Below are 13,683 nucleotides of genomic sequence, written 5' to 3' on the forward strand. Positions count from 1 at the left end.
TTGGTATGAGCTTTCGTGTGCGTGCACACTTCTTCTTTCTCTTTCTGTTATTGGTGAGCTGGGATCAGTCTCCACTCTTCCCTGCCTGTTGGAATTCACTACCTCTTAGCTTTTGCAGGTCCATGTCTTGAAAGAGCTTCTGTATGCATTTGCATAGAAAAGATAATTTTACATACTGTGGCTTTTTTTTTTGGTCATCATTGTGTTAGAATGAAGGGAGAACCTGTATCCGCTAGGATTTCCCCTCAAAAAGTAGGAGCCCTTCATAGGATGGATCTAGTGGCTCTTGTCCTCAAATCCCTGGCACCTACCAAGCTGCTTTTCTTCCATGGGCTAAGAGATGCAGAGGGGCTACATGGAAAGGATTAAGAGCACTCTTCCCCATCACCATTCCTCTAGTCCCGATGGAAATCTGAAATCTTATTTTAACATTCAGAAAAGGTGGAAGAAAGCTACATGCATCTGTGTGCAATGTCCAGTTTGGCTCCAAAATGACAAAGTTTGATGATGTTGTATGACGTATCAGCCCAATACGCATCACTGACAATCCTAAAGTCAGCTAGTGAGGACTGCCACTTCACTTTAGAAAGCAGCAGCAGCAGCATTGTAGTTCTGGTTCATGGATCAAATAGCGCTCAGAAGTTTCTTCTGAGTGGCTTTACAGCCACTCCTGCCTTGTGTAGGCAAATCTGCCTGCTTGTCATGGTTTTATTGGACTCTGTGAAACCTAATTGCTTCCTTCTCTCCCCTTTCATGGTGGCAGTGCTCTATATATGTCGTAAACACTTTTCTCTTGCTTTATTACAGATAGTACAGAATGTAGAAGAGCACAGAAATGCTTTCTACACTTTGTTGCACCTGGTGTGCATGTCATGGTGTTCCTCTTGGATGATTTACTATATGTCTTAAATATTTTAGTGGCTGTCCTCAGGGAATTTCTTCTCCCCCGGTATGCATTTTTTGTAGTCATTTTGTCCAGGGAATAAGGCTGAAGCTATGTGGAATGCCTCTGTTTCTGCTGCAACAGATGAGCTGCCTGCTTTATTGAAAACAAGAAGTTTGGATGTTATGTCTCAAACACGGATGACAAATCAATGGAGGCTGGTCCGTCAGGGGCAAGTGGGATGCTGCCTCACCAACCTTAGTCTTCCTGCTGTCAGCCCCCAGCTGCCTGCCTTCTTATTTATAACCAACCCAAGAGGTAGCACTGCCTATCAGCTTTCTCCTCAATCTCAGTATCGTCACTGTGGAACTCTGCAGAGGAAGATGGGGGCAAAACTACCAAGGCATGGAACCAACAAAAGGTGGAGCCAGAGTCAATGAGAGGCAGCCAAAGTAAACTATTTCTAGTTTTAGCCTCATCTTCCATTCTTGGTTCCACAAGGGCAAAACTGAGATTGAGGAAGCTGGCAGGGCAACCTTGTGGGCTAGGCAGGCAAGAGAGGGCTGGCTGAAGACAGAATGACATTGGTGAGGCAGCATTAAATTTGACTTAATGGACCAGCCTCCAGTGGAGATGGCCTAGTTCTCCTATAATGCTAAATTATGGTTTAGCATTGCATGTGCAAGCCAGAGTGCATGTGTGTTTCCCCAACCCCTCTCATTCTCTAGCATTGTTATGAGAAACAGGTGAGAAGCTTGTGCTTCTATAATAGGCTTGATTCTCTTTCATGGCCCATGCTGACCCACACTGCTATAGAGAGAAAAGCAGAGGTTAACACATTCTGAGCCAAACAGATGCTGAAATTATTTGTTGTGCTGAGGGCTGTTGTTAATTGCAAGATTCCAATTAGATGAGATCTAGTTGTCGCTTCTTTCTCCTCTAAGGGCTGTGAGGACAGGAGTTTTACAAGGTATATAAATATATGTGTAGATGATTATATCAGTCTTTCAACACCTGGAGATTGCCCATTGCAAGAAAGGTTTCCAGGTGCTAACAAGTACATCATCAACTATGACTTGATCTTTCTAAATGGCTATAGGGCTAAAAATGGAATGAGTTACTGAATCAAAATCAAGACTTGGTCGGGTTCATCACATATTCCTCCCCACTTAGCACTGATGGGGAGATAAAAACCACTGTCTCTACTCTTTCAACAGCAATCTTTGAAGCAAAGAAAGAATAGTTTTTCTCTCCATCACATCTATTTCCGATCTTCCTCTTATGTGTATGAATGTGCATGTTTATGCACCCATGTGGGTGGGTGTGCATGCATGTGATGTGTACCTGAATGTATGTCTGTTTTTGTGCAGGTGTGGAGGAGAGAGTGAGTGTATATGCGGAGAGTGTGTATGTGTGGTCTGCAAGTGTGACCTGTGTACTTCTGTGTGCACATTCATTTATTTACTTAAAATATTTATAAATGGCTTAACATTTCAAAAATAAACAATATCATTAAAACCAGACATAAAACCAGAAAAACAACAGTATAAAAGAATATATAAGTAGGAATTCATGGTGGGCAGAGAGTAGTTTTGTGGTCACAACTGTTTTGGCCATAAGAAGCACTGACTCATAGCCCTTGAAGGATTGGCCAACCCTGAAAGCATCTCTCTGGTCCTAAAGGCTAGCTGCCCTGCTCAAAGCAATAGTAAAGGGTTAGAGCATGAGCCCCTCTCACTGTCTTTGCATAGCACAGAAACCCAATACAGAAGTGGTACTGGGTATTAAAACAAAACCCCAAGAGTCCCCATGTGAGGCTCCATATGGCAAATGGCACTGTTTAAATTGTGTTGTTGACTCTGTTAGGGCACCAGTGCAATGTGCACTTATCCATGCATAAAGGTAAAGGTAAAGGTACCCCTGCCCGTACGGGCCAGTCTTGACAGACTCTGGGGTTGTGCGCCCATCTCACTTAAGAGGCCAGGGGCCAGCGCTGTCCGGAGACACTTCCGGGTCACGTGGCCAGTGTGACATCGCTGCTCTGGCGAGCCAGAACCGCACACAGAAACGCCGTTTACCTTCCCGCTGGTAAACGGTCCCTATTTATCTACTTGCACCCGGAGGTGCTTTCGAACTGCTAGGTTGGCAGGCGCTGGGACCAAGCAGCGGGAGCGCACCCCGCCGCGGGGATTCGAACCGCCGACCTTTCGATCGGCAAGTCCTAGGCACTGAGGCTTTAACCCACAGCGCCACCTGCGTCCCATGCATAGGAAACTGTATCCATGCATAGGAAACTGTAACTCAGTTTCTGAAGCATGAGGATGGCCATGTGGAACTATCCCCTTCTCCCCCTGTTTTTTTTACATGGCCTCTGCGCTACTGTCTCTCCCAGCATTGCTCCCCAGAAGCTAGTATTCAGGGGCATAATGCCTCTGAATGCAATGCTTGCATATATTGCCATCATGACTAATAGCCATTGATAGGCTTATCCTCTACGATTTTGCCTGCCCCCTTTTTAAGCTTTGTTAGCCTATCTCTCTCTTTCCCCACCTCCCACTTTCATAACTCTTATTTATTTTACATACGTGCCCTTTCTCATTCTCAGCTTGTTCTTGTGTATCATGCCTTCTTTTCTGACTCTGGCTGCTATATAAGCTGCTTGCTAGCAGCTTTAGTGATGCTGTTACTATTTCTGCTTCTGAAATATATTGTTACATATTAATATTGTAAATCTTTCTTCTTCAACCCCCTTTTTTAAAAAAATTGCAATTAAGACAAATATCAGACAATTAAAATACAGAAGTGATTAATCCAATTCCTTTATAGAGAAACCATGCTTCCTTTGAAACATTATCAAGGTTTATGTTACCATCTGCTATCAGTTTACATGTAGGAAGATAAGCCTTGCATGGAAAAAATGTTTATGTGAAATTCTAGACAAGGCAAACATAATGATCTTTTTATGCCTTTAAAAGGGGACCTGACCTTTAATCATACTGATAACCTGCTATTTTCCGAGAAAGCACCACATTTATGTTTCTCTCTGAAACGCAATTACTGCCTGCATTTGCTTCCCAACTGCTAATAGCACTGCATGCTCCACAGAGTATGATGGGAATATCTGCAAACCGACCCACTATTTTGCCATTGAAACCTCACTCTGGCAAAGATCAAGGCAGCGGCAGAAGTGAGAGACCCCCACTTTCTGTTTGTTCCCAAGACTCTGCTAGCTGTGAGCTGAAGAAAAAGCACTCTTCTTTTATTGACATGCAAATAAGCACGGCAAGCTTTCCTCTTCATGTCTAGAATCTCTTTATCCAACACTGGCATAAACCCTAGAATTCTATAGGGTTGCTGTTGGGATTTGGGAGGCAGGCAGGAACTGAACAGGTGGCTTACCTCTGAACTGTTTCTATTGCAGAAGTACCACTTCAGTGTTAACATCCCCCCTCCATCAGTTGCATACTCTGTAGCACTTTCGCTGTAGAGTTTTGCCTGCTCCCTTCCCCCTACCCCCTGCAACTGTGGGAATGTTTTGCTGTTTCTCAACAAGGGAATATTTGTTTCTGATTCCAATCCACTACTAATTCCAGCCTAGTAAGGTGCACTTTTGTAGGAATGATCAATGGTTAACAGGGCTGAATGCATCAAACATTGAATAAAACACCACAGCTATTACAATAGCAATAATAGCTTTATTTATTAACAGGTAGGTAGCCGTGTTGGTCTGCCATAGTCAAAACAAAATACACGAAAGCGCATACCAGTAACAAACTTAGTTGGTCTCTAAGGTGCTACTGGAAGGAATTTTTAATTTTATTTATTAAGTATATTTTTACCCCACCGTCATCTTACAATGTCAGAGCAGGTTACAATTGAACTGAAATATAAGCAATCCAACAAAGTAACAGAGCAGATGATAACATTCCTGAAGACAACTGCAAGATCAACCACAAAACATCCTGTGGAGGCAACACAGCACCTCATAACAACACAACGAATATTGGTGTGCATATCACATATTTGTAGGCTATTCCATGGAAATGTTTTCCATTGGTTTCAGTGGGCTTTTTACTTCAGCTTTACTGTTGATAACCACATGGTACACAGGAGTAACAACCTGTAAGCAATTGCATAGATTGAAACACACCCTTATGTTAGAAGATTGTTGAGTGGAATGTTTTTCACATTCTCAGAACCACATACCATGGAAGGCGTATGTAATAGTTCCCAGGTAGATCTTAAAGTGACAAATGCCTGGCATCTCTCAGCAAAAAGCCCAGCTGGCAAAAGTGTGGTTTGAGCATTGGAAGGTTGGTAGCCATCTGCATCTTGCGCTAATTTAGCATTGTATCTATGTGGCATGTGAATTAGTACTTTCTTTTGCCTTGAACTTTCCAACATTCTGTTTCCTTGGGTGCCCCTGAGTTCCAGAATTATGATAGAAGGAGGGCGCAGGGAGGAAGCTTTCTTAAAATCCCAACAGGAAAGTCTGTTTTCCCAAAAAGACTTATTTCTGGTTTGGAAGCTAAAGTGTAACTGGAGAAAACCCTTTTATGGATTTGTGTGGGCTCAGAACGGGTTGATTTGCATGCAACATGACTTGCGTGTGGTGTCTGTGTCTGAGATCAATGTAACAGAAAGCATCTCTGTGACTCATTCAATATTCAGAAGCCAAGTAGTACCATGGAAAGAACAAAGATGAAAGGCAAGTGAGTGTGTTAACATTAATCAAAATTAGTGGGAAAACAAGTTTGATTTGTATTTATTTATTGCCTGTTTAAAGTTCTTCAGGCTACTGTTTGGAGTGTTAGAACATTAATGTGATTTGCCCCCATCTCATTCACTTGCAGCTAGGAGAAGAATGAGGGAGGGCAGCACTGATTCAAAACTGTATGTCTGACCTTCCACTAAGAGGCCAGGATATTGTGGGGGTTTTTTGCCACAGGAATGTTCTAAGAAAAAAATGTTTGAAAGGAGGAGAAAAGGGCAGAATGACTCTGAATATACTTGTGCTTGGATGTAGTTATTTTAAGTAGTTCTCTAAGCAACAAGAGAATAATAAGTCCAATAAATAGTATCTAAAGTTTGACATGACTTATGCAATATTCCTCTCCCACCAGCACCGCTGTGCGATCTATGCTGGCAATGAACAGGTTTGCTAGATGAAGGGAAGCTGCTATTTGGCTAGGCATGAGACAAAAAGTAACATGTGGGTTGACTGGTAACTTCTTCTTATGGCAATAGATTTAGGCATTGCATACATTTGCCACAAATTTAGATTGTCACAAGCACTGAGGGGAGACGGGGTCAATTGACTGTGAGGGGAGTGGCTATGAGAATTCTTCCCTCGTCCAGGTACAGCGGGTTCTTAAAAGCAACGGTGCCTGTAGTATTTCAATAAAGGCTGTGATATGGTCTTACTTTGCAGTAAGATCCACTGAACTTAGTGGGACTTTTTCAAAAATACCCAGAGGGGTAAGCTGAAAGCATTTTAGCACTTTTTATATATTGTTATGGGCTACCCCAATCTCTGCCAAGTGGTGCACAAGATTCCAGGGGGTCTTGGCACATAACCAGGGTTTGTGTTTCCCTCAGAATTGAGGCACAATGGAGACTGTAGTGCCTTTGTGAAATATGGTTTATTTACACATATTTACACCTGAGTCCGCTGGAGTTCCCAGCATTCCTGCAGGAGTGTAGCATTGGATTCAAAGGCATCCCGAGTGCCATCTCCATGTCTCTCCTTCAACTTGCCAGCCTGCCCAAAGTTCTTCCCCAGCCCTCCATATTCAAACCTTTTTTTTTTTTTAATGCCACAATTTTTCCTCCAGCCTACATCCTCACCTACTGCCCACCTGGAACTTCCCCTCCCAGCTTATATCATCAAACACTGAAATCCTAAACCTGGCCTCTGATCACCATCCCCTCATGGGTGGAGGGGCTCACACTTTTCTGCTGCTCAGCACAGGGTAACCGTTCATGTCAATTGCCCATGGTTCTTCTCACCATGCAGTTCCTGGTCAGAAAGCTGATTCAGCCTGCCTTTTTACACTTTTTACACTTGCACCCAGGTGAAGACTTCAAGCATTTAGTAATCTCCTACATTTACTAAGTCTAGAAATTAGGGAGTTGGGAATCTGGTACCCAGGACTTTCAGGATAATTTGCCTCCCCACAAACTCGTAGTGATATTGTAAGTGCTTTGTGGATCTAGCAAAAAAGCAGAATAGAAATTCATTCATTCAAGAAACGTTGCAATGCTAATAGTGGGCATCAGCACAACTATCTGACAGTGACTTAAATGTGACCTGTGCAAACAACCTAAAAGGAAATAGAAGACGAGTGTTGCAACTGTACTTAAAAAAGGATGGTGCAATTTTTCCTGGACCTTTCCTGTTGGTAATGCTCTGCTTGCCACAATAGTCCTCTCTTCTGTGACCACCCTAAGGCTGACATTGTAATTTTTACACTCAACCACAATGCTGTTGCACAAACAGCCTGCATAATAGATTTCATTGAGATGTAATCTCTTGCTGGAGGATTGCCAGCCCAGGATTGCATTTTCATGCTCCCATTTCCCTCACAATAGCCTGTTTATGCAGGTGTCAGAACACAGACCTGACCCTAGAATGTGTGCTTGGAAGGCTGTCTTAGCACCATGGTGTAAACTCCCCAGCTCCTTACAGCTATTGAAAGTAATGCCAGCAACCTACATTTTTGACAACCCCAAATCTGACACTTCTCCCCCTCCACCAGAAACTCCACGTAGGCTGCATGTCTCTTAGCAACACCTTCTGTTTTTATCATAACCACAGCAAGGTTACTATGACCTCTTTGCTACCGCCTGCTTTGTATATTTGCAGAGAATGACGTGCTGTTCAGGTGTTGTTGTTTTTAAGGCTCTGAATGCAAGATACTGCTGCAAATAACTTTTGATCTGAATTCTCTTGACACAAGGATTTTAACACTCCTTGCGGCCAGCTTAGTACGTGTATGAAACCCGAGATCCATCCTGCTCCTTTTTAGATTAACCTTTTGCCATTACATCAGTAAAAGAATGATGACTAATGTAACTGGATATAATAGGCATCAGATAACCCTTCCTGCTTTGTTTTTCTAATCTGTTTGAATCTGCCAAGGAAAGACCAAGTGAAGAAACTGAGAACATTTCAAGAAAGAAGCAGGGCAATCCTAAACACATTTGCATAATTGTAAGCAGCATTTTCACTCAGCAACTTCTCTCAGACTCTGGACCTCCTTACGAAAGTACAAAGGTTTATCCCATTTCTGATGGCCTGCAGGCAGGCAAAGACATTTTTTATTTAGACAGTCCTTTGGCCTATAGGCTGACTTAGACACAGTTGAAAGTGTTTTTTTCAATTGGTTGTTTCTACTGTGTTATTGCTTGATTTGTTCTTAAGTTTATTATTTCAGTTTCTTACTCACCCTTTGCCACAAGGTCTCAGGGCGGGTTACAGCAATTTAAAATACAACAGTTTACAATGAATGTAATAAGATGGGTCTATACACGTGTGAGGGACGCAGGTGGCGCTGTGGGTTAAAGCCTCAGCGCCTAGGACTTGCCGATCGAAAGGTCGGCGGTTCGAATCCCTGCGGCGGGGTGCCAGCGCCAGCGCCTGCCAACCTAGCAGTTTGAAAGCACCTCCGGGTGCAAGTAGATAAATAGGGATCGTTTACCAGCGGGAAGGTAAACGGCGTTTCCGTGTGCGGCTCTGGCTCGCCAGAGCAGCGATGTCACGCTGGCCACGTGACCCGGAAGTGTCTCCGGACAGCGCTGGCCCCTGGCCTCTTAAGTGAGATGGGCGCACAACCCCAGAGTCTGTCAAGACTGGCCCGTACGGGCAGGGGTACCTTTACCTTTTTATACACGTGTGTGTGTGTGTGTGTGTGTGTGTGTGTGTGTGTGAAATAGAAAGAGAGAGAATCCAACATAAATAAGGTTGATGTTCAGTATGTGGCAGAAACTACATAATGAGGGCTCCCTGTGGGGAGGGAGTGTCACAAGTTAGGGCCTGCGACAAAGAATGCCCTCTCCAGGGTCATGACGAATCCAAGCTTTTGAGGGTGGAGAAACTACCCTCTGCTGATCTTCACACAGGGTTTGTAGGGAAGGAAGAAGTCTTTCAGATACAGTGGTACCTCAGGTTACATACACTTCAGGTTACATACACTTCAGGTTACAGACTCTGCTAACCCAGAAATATTGCCTCTGGTTAAGAACTTTGCTTCAGGATGAGAACAGAAATTGTGCTCCGGTGGCATGGCGGCAGCAGGAGGCCCCATAAGCTAAAGTGGTGCTTCAGGTTAAGAACAGTTTCAGGTTAAGAACAGACCTCCGGAACAAATTAAGTACTTAACCCGAGGTACCACTGTACTTGGAGCTTGAGCTGTTTAGGGCTTTAAACACTAATGTGAGCCCCTTGAATGGGGCCCTGGAATGAACTGGAAACCAATTGCAATTTTCATTATTGAGTAGATTTTTATTGAGTAGATGAGGCCCGTCAGCTGAAGCCTTGCACAATTATATTTGTGTTTTATTGGTATCTAACTTGAGCGTCATTTGGTGGAAAGACAGTATACAATAACATAAAGAAATAGAACTCTGGGGCCCACAACACCACCAACAACGTGGAAGCAGCTCCTTATGAGTTTGTCTCCTAGAAAGGTCATGGGAAAGGGAGACTGAGACCAAAATGAGCTAAAGGAGAAGAGAAGGCTCCCTCTGTCTGCTGATGTCCTCTTGCTTCTCCTGGAAAGAGGAGTGATAGCTGTCTTTGCCAAGAACACATCAGGCTTCCTTGAGCCCCCACATTTTAGATGGTCCGCCAATAAAAATAGTTGCCAACCAACAAGGAAATAATGTGTTTGATGTTGATGTACAGTATATTCTTTTCAAGGAAAGGTTGAAACTTGTTTAGCTGTGAACATTCTTGGCACAAAATTGGATTCTTATCATTGCAGCAAGGATATCCTTGCAAACACGGACATATTTTTAAGAACAGTTGTGAGATGAAAACATTTATGCCCTGGTCATATTTTTCTTTTGGGGATTTCTGTTTGTTTTTGTGGAAGGACTCACTCACTTCTGTCCTGTGCAAACAGAATCTCCAAGGCTGTTGACTCACAAGCTGCTGAAATACTAGCAGTAGAGAATTGAACTTTGTCTATCTTTTATTCTTTACCCCACAACTACATGGCTGGGTGAGGCTGGTGGGAGTTGCAGTCTAGAATATATGGTTGGCTAAGGCTAATTTCAGGACATAAATGGTCACAAGTATGTGTCATTACTCCCCATTCTGTCTCTAGCATGCATTACATACCTTTGTTACAAGGGACTATGTGGAACGTACAGGTGATGGTTAGCAGCAGGTTCTACTCCCCACCATCCATGTTTAGAAATACATGTCTGCAACATAGGTGTAAAGGCAGGACTCAACACAGTTGAGAACCCTGAGAAAGCAAAGCTGCAGATCCTGTGGTTCCCCACAACCATGCATATGCACCGAAGCACACTGCAAATCTACATTGCAGTGCACATATAGCAGCAGGTGGAACCTGCCACTACCACCCCAACTCAGACACTCAGAGATTAACCTTAATAGCTGAGCAGGGCCCTTACAGTGCCCGGCAGGCTGGGATGTATGTAGGTGTGAAGCAGAGTTTTGGATGTGAGTGATAACATTTTGCTGGGAGAAGCCAAGTGAGTATAATCTATTTCCCTCCCTCCCTCCCTCCCTTCCTCTGTGGCAATTCTGTATTTGTAGCAGAATGGGCCATAAAGTAAAAATGCTAGATCTGGACCTAGGAAAATTGGGTTCAAATCTCTACTCTTCTACATTTTCACCATGTGGCCTTCTGTGCTTTACTGTCTCAGTCTTGTTTACATACAGGGGTGCCAACTCAAATAAAATATTGGGGACGCCAGGTAAGCCCTGCTCCACATAATCAATCACTAGACGTGTGCATGCACACCATTTGAATGGCAATGCCCATCAACTTTGCAACCCCCAACCCCCTCAAAAATTTTAATTCGGGTTCAAAGGAACCTCAGCCCCTAGGAGCTGGCTCCTATGTATACTTATCTGTAACGGGAATCCAGATAGATAACTATAGAATGAAACATATCATTACTTTTAAGTGATAAAATGCCATTAGACATGACTGGCACATTGTAATGTAGTGATAGCCAATCATTGTTTGTGGAAAATGTATGGACATTGTGGTGAGACCCATAACGCACAGCAATCCCCCCCTCCCCATGGTTCTTTCTCTCATAAAAATACATACATACATATATACATACTGGCACATTAGTGCCAGTAAAAACTTTCCACATCTGTTGTAAGCCTTCCAAACAAAGCTGCATACGTGAGTACTGGCAACAGGACCCAGAAAATTCCCTGAAATATTTGGACAATGAGAACCACTCATATAGCATTGACTTCCTGGCTGCAAGGGGGAGACGTGTGACTGAGGCCAACAGTTTTAGTAGAAATGTAGATGGTGCAACAATGGCAAAGAGTTTCCTTTGCCTAAAAAAAAAAAAAGCAGATAGTGCAGACTTTCCTTCTACAGCCAACCTGATGTATTTCAGTTGTAATTTCTACTTGTTCCATGTGACTAATTGGTTCTGATTTATATTCTACCAAAAGGTGATCTGTATGTCAATTTTCTGGCCTTGTGATTGTGTGTTTAGTACAGTGGTACCTCTGGTTACGTACTTAATTCATTCGGGAGGTCCGTACTTAACCTGAAACTGTTCTTAACCTGAAGCACCACTTTAGCTAATGGGGCCTCCCGCTGCTGCTACGCCACCGCCGCGCGATTTCTGTTCTCATCCTGAAGCAAAGTTCTTTTTTTAAAAAAAGAATATTTATTAAGGTTTTCAATATTAATACAATAAAAATCAAAAAGAAAAAATAACAAAAATACAAAAATGAAAATAATTAAAAACACACAAAGTTTCCATTACTTATTTTCCATTAACTTATTTCCCAGACCTCCTCGTACCTCCCTTTTTTGTATTCCAATTCAAATTGTTAGTTCAGCAAATCCTTATCAATAATTTTTAACCTATTTCTAAACCTTTTTTTTTCCATATTCTCTTAAAGCATTACAGCTGGAAACCACTTAATTTCTATCCGACATCATTCTAACATTCATTAATTTTGCAATATTTCTGTAAATAGTCTTTAAATTTCTTCCAATCTTCTTCCGCCGACTCTTCTCCCTCGTCTCGGATTCTGCCAGTCATTTCTGCCAATCCCATATAGTCCATCACTGAAGCAAAGTTCTTAACCCGATGTACTATTTCTGGGTTAGCAGAGTCTGTAACCTGAAGCGTATGTAACCCGAGGTACCACTGTAATGTGGTATTGAGAGGTGAGAGGAAGAACTGTTTAAAAAACTGGGTTACACAGCTTTGCTATGTGTTTGATTGCAGTATTTATATGCCATCCAACAAGAGAAGTTCTCTTTGTGACTTAGAATTAAAGTTGAAGACAATCAAATACTTGGATAAAACCATAACACATGAACTCTAAAACAGAATGAAACAAGTAACAGAGCAAATCTCACAGCAGTACACCCCCCTCCAAATCTTGAAACGGGGAGGGAACTAGTAAGCACTAAAAGAATGAAAAGTCTGGGGAAATAATGGGTCCTCTACCACAAACTGTGTGCAGAGAATGACTGGGAAATTAGCTTTGTAAATCCATTATGGGCTTGTTCAGACAGGCATATCCAGTACTCAATCTGCATCATCAAGAGATGACTTCCGTGAATGAGTGGGCCATTGACTATATTAACCAGCATTTCCCAACATCACCTTTAGTGGTTTTGGTGGAATCATGCCATATATTGCTCTGCCAACCATCAAATGTAGAAAAATCAAGAAAGGTAAGGGCATATATTTAATCAGTCCTGAATTGGTCACGGAATTTTGTACTGAAAAGGATCAGCATTCTTATAGTGGGATGCAGGTACAGTACATCTCATTTAAGCCTCAGGGCACTTCAACCAAGGCATTTTTGTATTCCCATAATACAAACTACAGGTGTGATGATGGGTGTGATTCCCATAATACAAAGTACAGGCCTAAAATCTAATTTTGAGATGCGCTTGTGGGTATATTTAGCTCCAGTCCAACAGCTATTTGGAAAGGATTAGACCCTCACAAATGTGTATTTCTCAAGAGTCAAGCAGCTGCAAGTGTGTGTGTGTGTGTGTGTGTGTGTGTGTAGTTCAGATTGAAGCATGCAATGTGTATTTTTTGTACCTAGAAATAACTACCCCCTCCAAAAACTTTCATTTGAACTAACCCTGAATCTCTAGACTGCCTTTTAGCTGTGAATTTTGGCTTGTGTTTCAAAAAGTTTTAAGTTCTGCTCATGTAAATTTTGAACTAATTTGGAATGCTCCCTCTGAAGAGTGCAAGAAGGTTTATATCACTGAGGCTAGGATATCTGTTCTACATGATTTCACTTTCTGCTCAAAATATGTCTTTAATGCTCTTATCACTATGTGCCTTCTGGGTTCTTGAGGAGAATTTGCCAAAGACGGAATGCTTATTTAGGGATAGTAATTACATTTGGAAATACTCTTGCATGCTGAAGTTTAAAACTGCAAGGGAGGAACTGATTCAAGAGGATAAGAGATTATGGAGTTTGGAGAATTAGGATTTGATCAACCAATTTTTCTCCAGCAGAGTCCTCCGCCTGACATACATTTGTTAGCTATTTTAACACCTATTGTATTTCACTCACACACATATGTGCA

At 42.4% G+C, this 13,683-nt stretch overlaps 1 protein-coding gene across 13 annotated transcripts in view; it reads left to right on the forward strand.

Moving 5' to 3' along the window:
* Positions 1-13,683, forward strand: part of NAV2 (neuron navigator 2) — a 555,491-nt gene that overhangs the window by 324,055 nt on the left and 217,753 nt on the right. The gene's annotated exons all lie outside the window — the stretch shown is intronic.

This window comes from Podarcis gaigeae (assembly GCF_964106915.1).
Source record: "Podarcis gaigeae genome assembly, chromosome: 1".
Classification (NCBI taxonomy): Eukaryota; Metazoa; Chordata; class Lepidosauria; order Squamata; family Lacertidae; genus Podarcis; species Podarcis gaigeae.